This window comes from Lynx canadensis, chromosome C2 (assembly GCF_007474595.2).
Source record: "Lynx canadensis isolate LIC74 chromosome C2, mLynCan4.pri.v2, whole genome shotgun sequence".
In the NCBI taxonomy this organism is placed as follows: Eukaryota; Metazoa; Chordata; class Mammalia; order Carnivora; family Felidae; genus Lynx; species Lynx canadensis.
The window spans coordinates 141,815,160-141,826,758 of NC_044311.2; positions in this window are offsets into that span (position 1 = coordinate 141,815,160).

An 11,599-nucleotide genomic window follows, 5' to 3' on the forward strand; every position below is an offset into this window, starting at 1 on the left:
ACACTGCCCTCTGGAAGCCCAGCATGTGGGAAACAGCTGGGCGCATTAATTTAAACCTTGTCATCCCTGGCACCGAAAAAGCACACCCAGTTTACACAGAAAGGATTCCCAAATGGAACTTTCACTGAGCTGCGGTGGAAAACATCAGGAAAGTGCTTTGAATTAAAGCATGGCATTGATTATTGACCAGATTACTTCCCCTGCTAAAAGCCATTCCATTCTCACGTGCTTCCTAAGAGATGCTGGGAAGACTGAGGTGCCCCTGGAGAAAAGCAAAAATAGAAAACAAACAAAACACAATAACCAAGAAAAAAAAAGGGGGGGGGGAGGAACTCCATTAATACAGGGGGAAACATCTTACTGGTTCTCTTTTAACATTGCTTATAGGTGAAAGAGAAACCTATTTGAGTCATTATAACTCACTCCTATGAATCTAATACGATGTGTGGAAATTCTCTGAAAGCCAGCTGCACACCTTGTTAGAGTAGGACTCTCAACGTTTACCCGATTGAATATATCCCAGCCTCTGCAGAGAATGTGGTGTTTACGTTGCCATAAAGGAACTATGTGGACACAGCTTTGGTGAAGCATCTGGTGGATGGCGGGCTCCATATGGTTCTTGAGTTTATCTCCTCTTTCTTCCAACAGCATCAAGAGAGGCTCATTGAATTAGGAAAATTTATCTTTCCTTTAAAAAGCTTGGCAACAGTAAATGGAGAGATTTTAAGATCCGTAGTGGATCCTAACACGTTTTTTTTTTCTCACTTAAATATTATGTCAGATTATAGGATATTAAAATATATGACAACAATGCACCAGAAAGTAAATATACTACCTTTATTTCATAGGTCATTGGAAAACTGTGTGTGTTTAGTATGACCATGTGACATTACATTCAGGTTACCGTTAAAAACATTTTAAAACAAATGTTGGCAAAGATCACTTATTCATTCTAATGAAATGACGCCTGTTGAAATGTGGTAGACTGCACATAAATGTTTATAACCATTTCTTTTTTTTATGAGTTTTTTTTTCAATATATGAAGTTTATTGTCAAATTGGTTTCCATACAACACCCAGTGCTCATCCCAAAAGGTGCCCTCCTCGATACCCATCACCCACCCTCCCCTCCCTCCCACCCTGTTTATAACCATTTCTATCTATACCTTTATAAAAATGTTAGGACTTTTTGTTTCCACACGTTTCTCATGTAGAAGGTGTATGTCTAATTATTTTTCATTTTGTTTGCTTCTTATAAATATACTGAAGACTAATTTTACCTTAATAAACTATCTGGGACATAGTATACAGTTTTTGCAATGTAATAGATTCATTTCTAAATCATTTTTTTTTTTGGTGATAGTGTTTTAGTAGTGATTTTATCTTTAACCCATGCGTTATCAGAAGACTGTGTTGTTTTCAAAACAAATCGAGTAACTATCTGTTTAACTATCCATCTGTCCACCCATCCATGTATCTATTCATCCATCCATCAATCCTCCATGAGTCCTATTTATCTCGATCATTTTGACTCCCATACTTTGCTGTCAACTTTTAGTTTGACTGTATTATACTCAGACAATATCAAATTCAACTATTGATATCAAAGAGGACTGTGGCAATTCTATCACCATCCTGAATTCATGAGATAGAACTTCTAAAACTTTCACTTCTTAAACTTTACGTTTGTTTGAGATATTTCTAAACTGTGCTGTCCAACTCTTTGTTTTTTTAAATTATTTTTTAATCTTTATTTATTTTTGAGAGAGAAAGACAGCATGGGAGCAGAGGAGGGGCAGAGAGAGAGGGAGACACAGAATCCAAAGGAGGTTCCAGGCTCTGAGCCGTCAGCACAGAGCCTGACGTGGGGCTCGAACTCACAAACCACGAGATCAAGACCTGAGCTGAAGTCGGACACTCAACCGACTGAGCCACCCAGGCGCCCCAACTCTTTGTTTCTTATACTCATTATTTCTTCTGTATGGTTTCTACATATCATAATAGTTTCATGTAAAGCTTTTGGCCTAAGTTCTATTTTCTTAGATACATAATGTTGCTCTGTCTCTTACTTTTGCATTTACATTTGCTTTTTAAAACTCTGGCTGTCTTCAAATGTCAGTTGCTTTAATATTCTTCTCTTCTCTTTCTTAGAGATTTTCTAAGTGCATTTTTTTAAAGCTTTTTATTTGTTTCTTTTGAGAGAGAAAGTGTGAACAAGGGAGGGGGCAGAGAGAGAGAGGAGAGAGGGAGATTCCTAAGCAGGCTCTGCACTGCCAGCACAGAGCCCAACTCGGGGCTTGAACTCATGTGAGATCGTGACCTGAGCCGAAATCAAGAGTTGGACGCTTAACCAACTGAGCCGCCCAGGCGCCCCGTAAGTGGAGTTTTTAAAACCCAATTTGAGATTTCTTAGAACAGTAGACTCCAACACATTCCCATTAATGCTGAAAATATTTCCTGAAGTATTCTTTTCATATTTTGATGTCCCAGGATATTTTTATGTCTCTTTTATCCTTTGTCACTGATGTTGAGACTTTTATTTTATTTGTATTATTTCATTTTAGAGTGAGAGAGAGAGCACACATGCGAGCAGGGGAGAGGGGCAAAAGGGCAGAGGTGCAGAATGAGAGAGAGAGAGAGAGAGAGAGAGAGAGAGAGAATCTCAAGCGGGCTCCATGCTCAGCCCAGCACGGGTCTGGTCAAGACCCTGGGATGGTGACTTGAGTGGAAATCAAGAGTTGGATGCTCAATCAACTGAGCCACCCAGGTGCCCCAATAAAACTTTTAAGTTCTACCCCTTCCAGCAGTCACTTGGGATGCATATTCACCAATTTTTACATTCTTAAGTCATATTTATTATTTCTCCACCAGTGTTATAAGATAAACCATAATTTTCTATCCCTTTGTCTTTCCTCACCATCATTCTCAATAATTGTTAAACTAACTCAGAATTTTATTTGTAGGTGATGATTAAGCTATAACTATTCCTTCCTCCCATTCTTGTGTTTAAGCACTAAGAGAGAATGTTCTTACTTGTTTTGTAATTTATAATCACTTTGTTATTATTCATATAGATTTATTTATACGTACATACAACCAATGACTGCTGCTTCTACAACGCATTTTTCTTGACTTAAAAATCTTTAAGGTGCTCTAATGTTCTTTGGTTACCTCTGCAAATAATATGCTCAGCAATTACTTGTTGCTGTTGTATCTATCTGTGAACCGTTTGGGGATTGCGGCCGTGGTCTGTTGAAACACTGCAGATGTTCCGAAACTGAATGTTAGCTTGTACTTTGGTGGAACAGGAACCTTTTATAAAATCTAATTTTCCTTATGAAATAAGCTGTTAAGTAAACTGCCTCAAAACCTGAAAATACCTTCTTAATCCCTGGAGATCAAAAATGTTACTAGGGTACCCAAAAATGCGTGTCTTTTTCCTTCCTTGTTTCTGGCCCCATGAGTTCTTTGGTTCTAAAATCCCAGGTCTGTCTTCATTCCATTCAGGAAATTCTTCATAAGTTGTATATTTGATTATTAATTTTTATTCCTTTGTTTATTTTGCTTTCCCTGAATCTCCAACTATTTCCACATGAAGGCTGTTAGAAATTTCCTGTTCTTATCGTTTACTTATGATATTCATTTCTTTATCTTTGTGTTATGACTTTGTGTTGTGAGGTATACCTGAAATTTAATCTTCCAAATCACTCACTGGGTTTTCCAAAATGTCCATTCTTTCATTTTATTTCCTCTTTTCATTTATTTATTTGTAACTCAGGGAACTAACCATAATTGCCTTTGGTCATTACGTATGAAGTTAATATTAATCCCAACCAAAATAAGTATATGTATGTATACATGTACATATACACATTTTTAGAGCTTATTATAATTTATTATATATTATGTTGCAGTTTATTATATTATACACTATTATATGTCTACTTATTACACATAAGGATGTTGTATATAATATAGTCACATTTAAATTTCTTATCACAGAGCCATCTTTATTTATTCTTTTTCCACTCACTATTTTGTACGTCATAATACCTTCATAAGGAAACTGCAGATAATATGTGTGTACACCATAGAATTGAGTTGTTTGTACCAAATCCCACAAATGAAGGCAGATTCTATTTGCCCTTAAATGTATTATTATTTTTTTTAACGTTTTTTATTTATTTTTGAGACAGAGAGAGACAGAGCACGAACGGGGGAGGGGCAGAGAGAGAGGGAGACACAGAATCTGAAACAGGCTCCAGGCTCTGAGCTGTCAGCACAGAGCCCGACGCGGGGCTCGAACTCACGGACCACGAGATCACGACCTGAGCCGAAGTCGGACCCTCAACTGACTGAGCCACCTAGGCGCCCCTTAAATGTATTATTTTAAGAATCGTTAGGGAGTTCTGTACAGGACGTTTATACCTTCTACCAATTTGTGTGTTTCTTTCCATTTATTCATTCGACGAATATCTATTGAGAGCCTACGGTTTGTCAGTGTTGTGGTATCCGTGTTATAATTTTCTTTAAAAGATTTCAGTATGTGGTGTCTATGTCCCACCATTTAGAATGGCATTAAGTCTACCTCAGAAGGAGTCTTTCACGGAAGACAGTCATCGGAGAATCAAGGTCAGAACGCAGGAACAGAACAGAGGAAGGATCAGTATCGCACCTGCTTGCTGATATATGCCTGTGATGTGGCCCAAGCTGCTCACCGCAACCTATAACCTGGCATTGGCATTATGGTGGTAGAGGAAAAAAGCCCCTGTCTGTCTCTGATTGCTGGAGTTCCAGATTATTTGCCCAAAGACGGTGAATAGACAACTTGGCTTAGGTTAATTTTGCCATGGTCAGAAAATACAGGTGATAAAACGCATTTATTAGTACAATAATAAGATATCTTAATAAAACCTATTAATTTGAGCTGACATTTATGATCTTTAAATCAATTCCTTACTCATCGCCATTCTTCTGAAGACGGTTTCAATGAACGGACTGTAAACTGAAGAAACCCTTAGAATTAGAAATGGGACCAATATTGGTTAATATGAGGATTTGGACTTGAATACAAACCACGTTCTCAAAGGTAAGGTCAGGTGCGCTCTCCAAGCCTTAGGTTGAATCCCATCATGTGGCCTACCTCCACAAGGAGATCTTTGATCCTCTCCCAGAACCCTTGGGAGAGGGGGGGGAAATCCTATTTTTTAAACTTGTTACACATGACCTTTCATTTCCCCTTAACTTTCCACATCCATCATTTTTCCAGGCAGATATAACAAATTACTTGCCAAAAATAGTCACCAGTGCTAACCTCATGGCTGTGTATTTAGGGTCCAGATAGGAGTTGAGATTTCCTTTGTCATCAGGATTCTAGCCCCAAAGCACTTTTTTTTAAGGCCTGCCAGATAGTCGAATTGGAGACTGTTCTCTGGGGAAGCAAATATGTGGAAAAAGTAAACAGTGTCCCTTTCTCAGTGAAAACTGGCCAGGAACACAAAGCAAGGACGGATACACCAGAGCAGACTGACTCAAAGCAGCTTTCCACCAGTAAATCAGCTAGCAGTCACATTACCTGATTTTACTGTTCTTTCCTCTTAAAGATGTGGCCAAAAAAAAAAAAAAAAAAATCCATTTAGTTTCGTGCGTGTATCACAAACTTCCTCCATATTCATTCACGTTGCATTGTTTGTGCTAAACAGAGCCTCTTTGCTCTCACGTGGAAGAATTTCAAGGAACTTAATGATTTACAAAAATGTATTGTGCTGACATTACAGTGGCCAAAATTTTACCCAGTTCTCACAGATTCAAGGCCAAGAAAATCTCACTGGTGTGATTAGAAATGAAAGGAAATTCTTAGGATCACTGAATAGTCTTAAGAACTATAGGCTTGCTGAATTGCCATTGCCCCCGCTAGTCATATTTCTATAATTAGGTCAGTATGCACTTCTAAAAAAATGGAGGCAAGTCAAATGAAATAAAATACAGCCTTAAAGAGAATTGGCTTGTATGCAACGCCAACTCACATGATTTTAACGCTTGTACTCTAAAATAAATCAGTACTGGACAAGTTATAGGAAATAATGTCAAGTAGCCACTCTAAAGAAGGAAATTTAGAAATACAGTTATGTGTGCCCCCCTTTGCAGGGTCGCTTGGAGGCCCATTCCAGGGGTCTTGTAGCGAGGTGAAGAACTTGGATTCCCAAGAATCAGATCCACAGAATAGAGAGTGCAGTTTCCATTTGTATCCGTTACGACTTTTTTTATTGCAAGCAACAGACATTCCCTATAGCTTGCTTCACCACAAAAGGGAACATGGCATGAAAGACTGGGGTGCCACCCAGGGACCTGGGTGCAGCTGGGGCTCAGGAAGAGACCAGAATCAGCAACCATGGCAGCAGGGAATCCACAAACTACTCTTTCCATCTCTACCTCTCCTTCATTGTTTTCCTCTGGGGAGCAGCTTTGGTTTCTCTGTCCACATCTTTGAGAACCAGGCTGCCAACTTTGATTACCTGTACACTTCTGTTCCCACGATCGTTGCCTTTCCTCCTTCTAAATATAAGAGACTTTCCTGTTCCAATCTCTGGCCAACGTCCCCCTCCCCTTGTTCTCTTGTCTCCATCCCTTTACCTACTCAAGAACTTTACTCTTGCAATGATCTCTTCCCTTCCCCAGCAATGTCAAGTTCTTTCTTACATCAAATGATTTCTAGCACGGTACAGACAGTTCTCACTTTCACCCACATTAAAAATAAAAACAATCAGGGTGCCTGGGTGGCTCAGTTGGTTAAATATCTGACTCTTGACTTTGGCTCAGGTCATGATCTCACAGTTCCTGAGTTTGAGACACGTCTCGGGCTCTGCGCAGACAGCTTGGAGCCTGCTTGGGATTCATTCTCTCTCTCTCTCTCTCTCTCTCTCTCTCTCTCTCTCTCCCCCCCCCCCCCCGGTCTCTTTCTCAAAATAAAAAACTTAAAAATAAGGGGTGCCTGGGTGGCTCAGTCAGTTGAGAGTCCGACTTCAGCTCAGGCCATAATCTCACGGTCCATGAGTTCGAGCCCCGCATCGGACTCTGGGCTGATGGCTCAGAGCCTGGAGCCTGCTTCCGATTCTGTGTCTACCTCAATCTGCCCCTCCCCCATTCATGCTCTGTCTCTCTCTGTCTCAAAAATAAATAAACGTTAAAAAAAACTTAAAAATAAATAAAAATAATAAACCAAGAAAAGCAACAAGAACCCCCTTGTCCCCCCCAAAAAACATACAAGGAACAAACAAAATGGACATTCTCTTGGTCCCTTGATTTCACACCTCTCTCCAGCTACAACCCCATTTTTCTGCCCATCATTATAGCAAAAATCTCCAAAAGAAATCAGCAATATTTAACTGCCCCCTCTTCCATTTTCTGTGAGGTTCCCGTAAGATTTCATTTCTACTCTGCCGCTGGAAACGTTATTGTCAAAAACTTTAATTGTGTCAAACCCAAAGCTCCTATTCCTCGTTTCGTTCCACTTCTCAAGAGTATTTGTCATCACGCATCACTTCTTGAAAACTTCTTGCCTTTGGCTTTCAAAAAATCTCAGCCTGCTGCTTTTCCTTCTACCTCACTTGCTTCTCTTTCCCAAGTTCCTTTGCAAGATTCTTCTCCCTTTTCCGAGCCTTGAAAGATGGAAAGCCATAGAGCACAGAACCAGGCTATTTGTATTTTCTCTTTAAAAGTTCTTCCCCGGGTGCCTGGGTGGCTCAGTCGGTGAGACATCAGACTCTTGATTTTGGCTCAGGTCATAATGAGATCAAGCCCTGCTTCGGGCTCTGCACTGACAGTGAGGAGTGTGCTTAGGATTCTGTCTCTCCTTCTGTCTCTCTTCCTCTCTCTCTCCCTCCCTCTCTGTCCTTCCCCTGTTCATTCTGTCTCTCAAAAATAAATAAATAAACTTAAAAAATAAAAGATAAATAAGAGCCCTCCCTAGCTAATGCTATAGTTTCATGGCTTGAAGATTACCAAGTTTCCATCATCAGTCTAACAACTCCCGAAGTCATATATTCATCTGTATACTTTAGAGGTGCGCTTATATGTCTGTCTCATATTTTAAACTTAACATGCTTAAAAGACAACACTTTCTTTCCTTTCCCAAACCTGCTGACTCTCATTCTTTCCCATCTCAGTGAAAACCTACACTATTTACTAGTGTAAGCCACAAAATTATATTCCATCTGTCCCTAACTCCACACATCTGAACCATCAGCATATTCCATTTGAACCGCCTTCGAAATATCTCAGACTTGGGCAAGTCTCACCACTTTCTCTGTTCTCGCCACAGTCAGAGTGAACAGCACGCTAGACCTGGATCCCGCGACGTGTTCCAAAATGCCTTGCACGATTTGATTCCTTCCCCTCTGCCAGCAGCAGGTGGAATATTGTTGTGAAAATGTATTTCATATCACATACCTCTAAAGTTCAGAACATTGCAGTGACACCCGATCACGTTTTGCAGAAATCCCACACTCCTTAGCATGGTTTCCAGAACCAGCACGGCAGTGCATTTCCCCACTTCTGTGAATCACTTTCTCCCTATCCTCCCTTGCTCCAGGACCTCAGCCTTACCAGGTTTCCTGTTTATTTGTTTAACTCTAATGCGCTAACACCTCTGCCTTAGGACCTGTGCAACTGCTGTTCCCTCCACCTGGGACTTTGTTTCCCTGGAAGTCTGCATGATTATGTTCTTTATATTCCCTTTGTCTCAATTTAAATATCGTCTACTATGGCAGCTTGTCTGGTCCAGTTTCCCACAGTGCCCTTCTTCCCCCAGGCACCTGCTATCCTGTTTCCTTCTTTTATCGCCTCCATATTTCTCATCACATTCCATACTGACCTGGTTTGTTTGTTTAACTCCTTATTTCCTGTACCTTTCATAGCTCTGTAAATGCCAAGGTCAGGGATTGTTGTCTGTTGCAAGGGCTTCCCAATTTGATTTACGTAGATGTTCAGAAATACTGGTTTGAAAGATGAATGGGTAAAAGCAGGAAAAAAAAAAAGAAAAGTGGAAAGGAGCAAAGGAAAGAAATGTGTTTGAGTATTTTCCATGATGATATACATTCTTTTTTTTACAAAAGTGTATTTGAAATGTGACCTAGCCGAACTCATTTGGAATTTCTAATGTAAATAATTTCATCATCACGCTGGATAGTTGAAAAATCAAGGTAGAAAATGGCATCTTTGGTTGATACTAATAAAGTTCTGGAAGCAATTTCTTTATTATAAATTGAAATTATTTTAAAAATAATTTCATACGGAGAAATGGTTTTGGAATAAATACTCACGCAGATATAAAATGGAATATAATAAAAGTAATTTGACTCACGCTACTCATGTTCTCAAATTCATGTTCTTAAATTCTTAAATTTGTAGCGCAAAACTACCAGATGCGGAAAGCTCATTAGCTACAGTATAAAATTGTTTATTGTCTGTCCCAGTACCTCTTCTGTTTTACCTTGAGAACACATACTTTTCAGGGAGAATTAATTCCCCCTTTGCCTTCCACTTGCCTTCTCTCAACTCATAAGTGCTTTTTATAGCTTATTTTTACCTCAAAAACTCAATTTATATCAGTCACTTCTTCCTATAACTTCTACCAGCTGTCACCTGCACCCTCCCTTCCAGCCGGGCTACCTCAGGTTTTCCTTTCCATTGGCTCTCACAGGGTGTTAGAAGAACACTCTCAGCCTGGAGACACCTTCTCCTCTCCTCTTTGCTTTCTCAGCCCTCCTTCTCCGGGGTAGAGATTCTGATGCTGTGTTCAGACCCCGGGACACATGGTTGGGGTCTAAGCAAGTACCTACCTCTGGAGAGAACCACCTCCTTTTACCTCACTTCCAAGCTCCATACTACATTCTTGGGAGATTGCAAATGGTAGCATTATGACTCTAAACAGGGAAGGAAAGAGGAACTACTGTGCTCTTGGGCCTAAGTCATATGCTGCAATCTGATTTCTAGAACAGTTTTACATGGCACATTCTTCATGACACAATTAGCATTGTCTCATTTGCTACTATTCTTGCATATGCACCTTCTTAAGTATTCAGGGAGAGAGAGAGACGGGAAACATGATTGTCAGGGTATATTTAGAGTATTTCTCAGGTCTTCTAAGTTAATGCCAGTGGAATCCATTTACTGCATTGTATCAATATGCCTTTGAGTATCACAATTTTTCTTATGTTATTCATAAAAATTTATAATTACAGTATAATTCTAAGGTCTAGCACTGAACCAAGTGCTTAGTGGGTATTCAATAGAAGTTGGTTGAATTAAAGATTGGTTGAATAAATAAATGACAATATTCTGTGAATGTAGATGCTTTTAAATAGTGACAGGATTTCTAGTCCTTTTTCGGGAGGTGCTGGTGATATTTGGTGATTTTCTTTTTAGTTAGAATCTTCTCAGGATAATTTTTTTAGACTTTGTGGCAAGAGTATCTTTATTCTAGTCTATCTTCCAAGGCAACCACGAGTTCAAATAAAGTAACATAGGTCCTATATGTGCCACATTTTAGAATTTCAAACATGAGAAATATTATTTTTAAACAAACGGCTTCAGTGTAAAGCTGAATAAATTTGAAGTACCTGAAATGACCTATAATTCTAATAATGAGCTATGGAACTTACATGTTATTTAATCTTTGTCCATAATCCTCAGTCCGATGCTTAAATTGTGCAGGTGAAATTTTTTTTGCAAGTTACATGTCTGTTGGTTGGTTGAGAAATGTTTCTGCTATTACTAAACTTTAAAACTGAACACAGGATTGTGTTGATGGATTTAGGCTAGGTAAATCTCAGCTCTCTGCTATGTAATTTTGTCATGTGTATAATGGACTAGTGATATCATCTGCTTAATACAGTCATTTGAATAATTCTATTGTATTGTTGATTACAGTTCTAAAGCATAGTTCCTGAACCATCGTAAACATTTCATGTGTGCCGTTGCACAATTATCAAATTGGTAAATGTAGTCACTTGGTAATTAAAAAAAAGAAAAAAATACAGGAGTAGTAGAAATGGAATGGAATGGAATACAGCTGAAATGGAATACAAATGTAGATCTAAAAATGTTTTATTATAATGATACAGATTCAATAAATTAACTGCCACTGAAATGCCTAGAGAAAAAGACGTAGGTCTCACTAGAATCTGAACTCTGGCTCTATCTTCTGAAAGGCAGACAACACAGACCCACGACAGCTCTGAGTCTTTCTCTGTCATTTTCCAGGTGACCGTTAGAAATCCACCTCGACGTTTAAAAGAAGAGTTCAACAAAGAAATGTATAATTCACCTAAAATGAATGTGCCTTACAGATAAGACTTAAAATCCTATCTCTGCATCAGATACATCATTTAATAGTGATATAAATGTACCTGGGTTCCCTTTACAGAATACATCGTATGAAATGAGACTAATGGAGTGATGGTAATTATGGCCCATCCTGTACCACTTCCTCTCAAAGCAGTGGCCTCTGATGAGCTGAGGTCAATAGATGAAATCAAATTGATCACATGAGTATCTTAGGAAAGCTTTTTATTTTTCTCTTTACCTAGTCTAAGTCTGA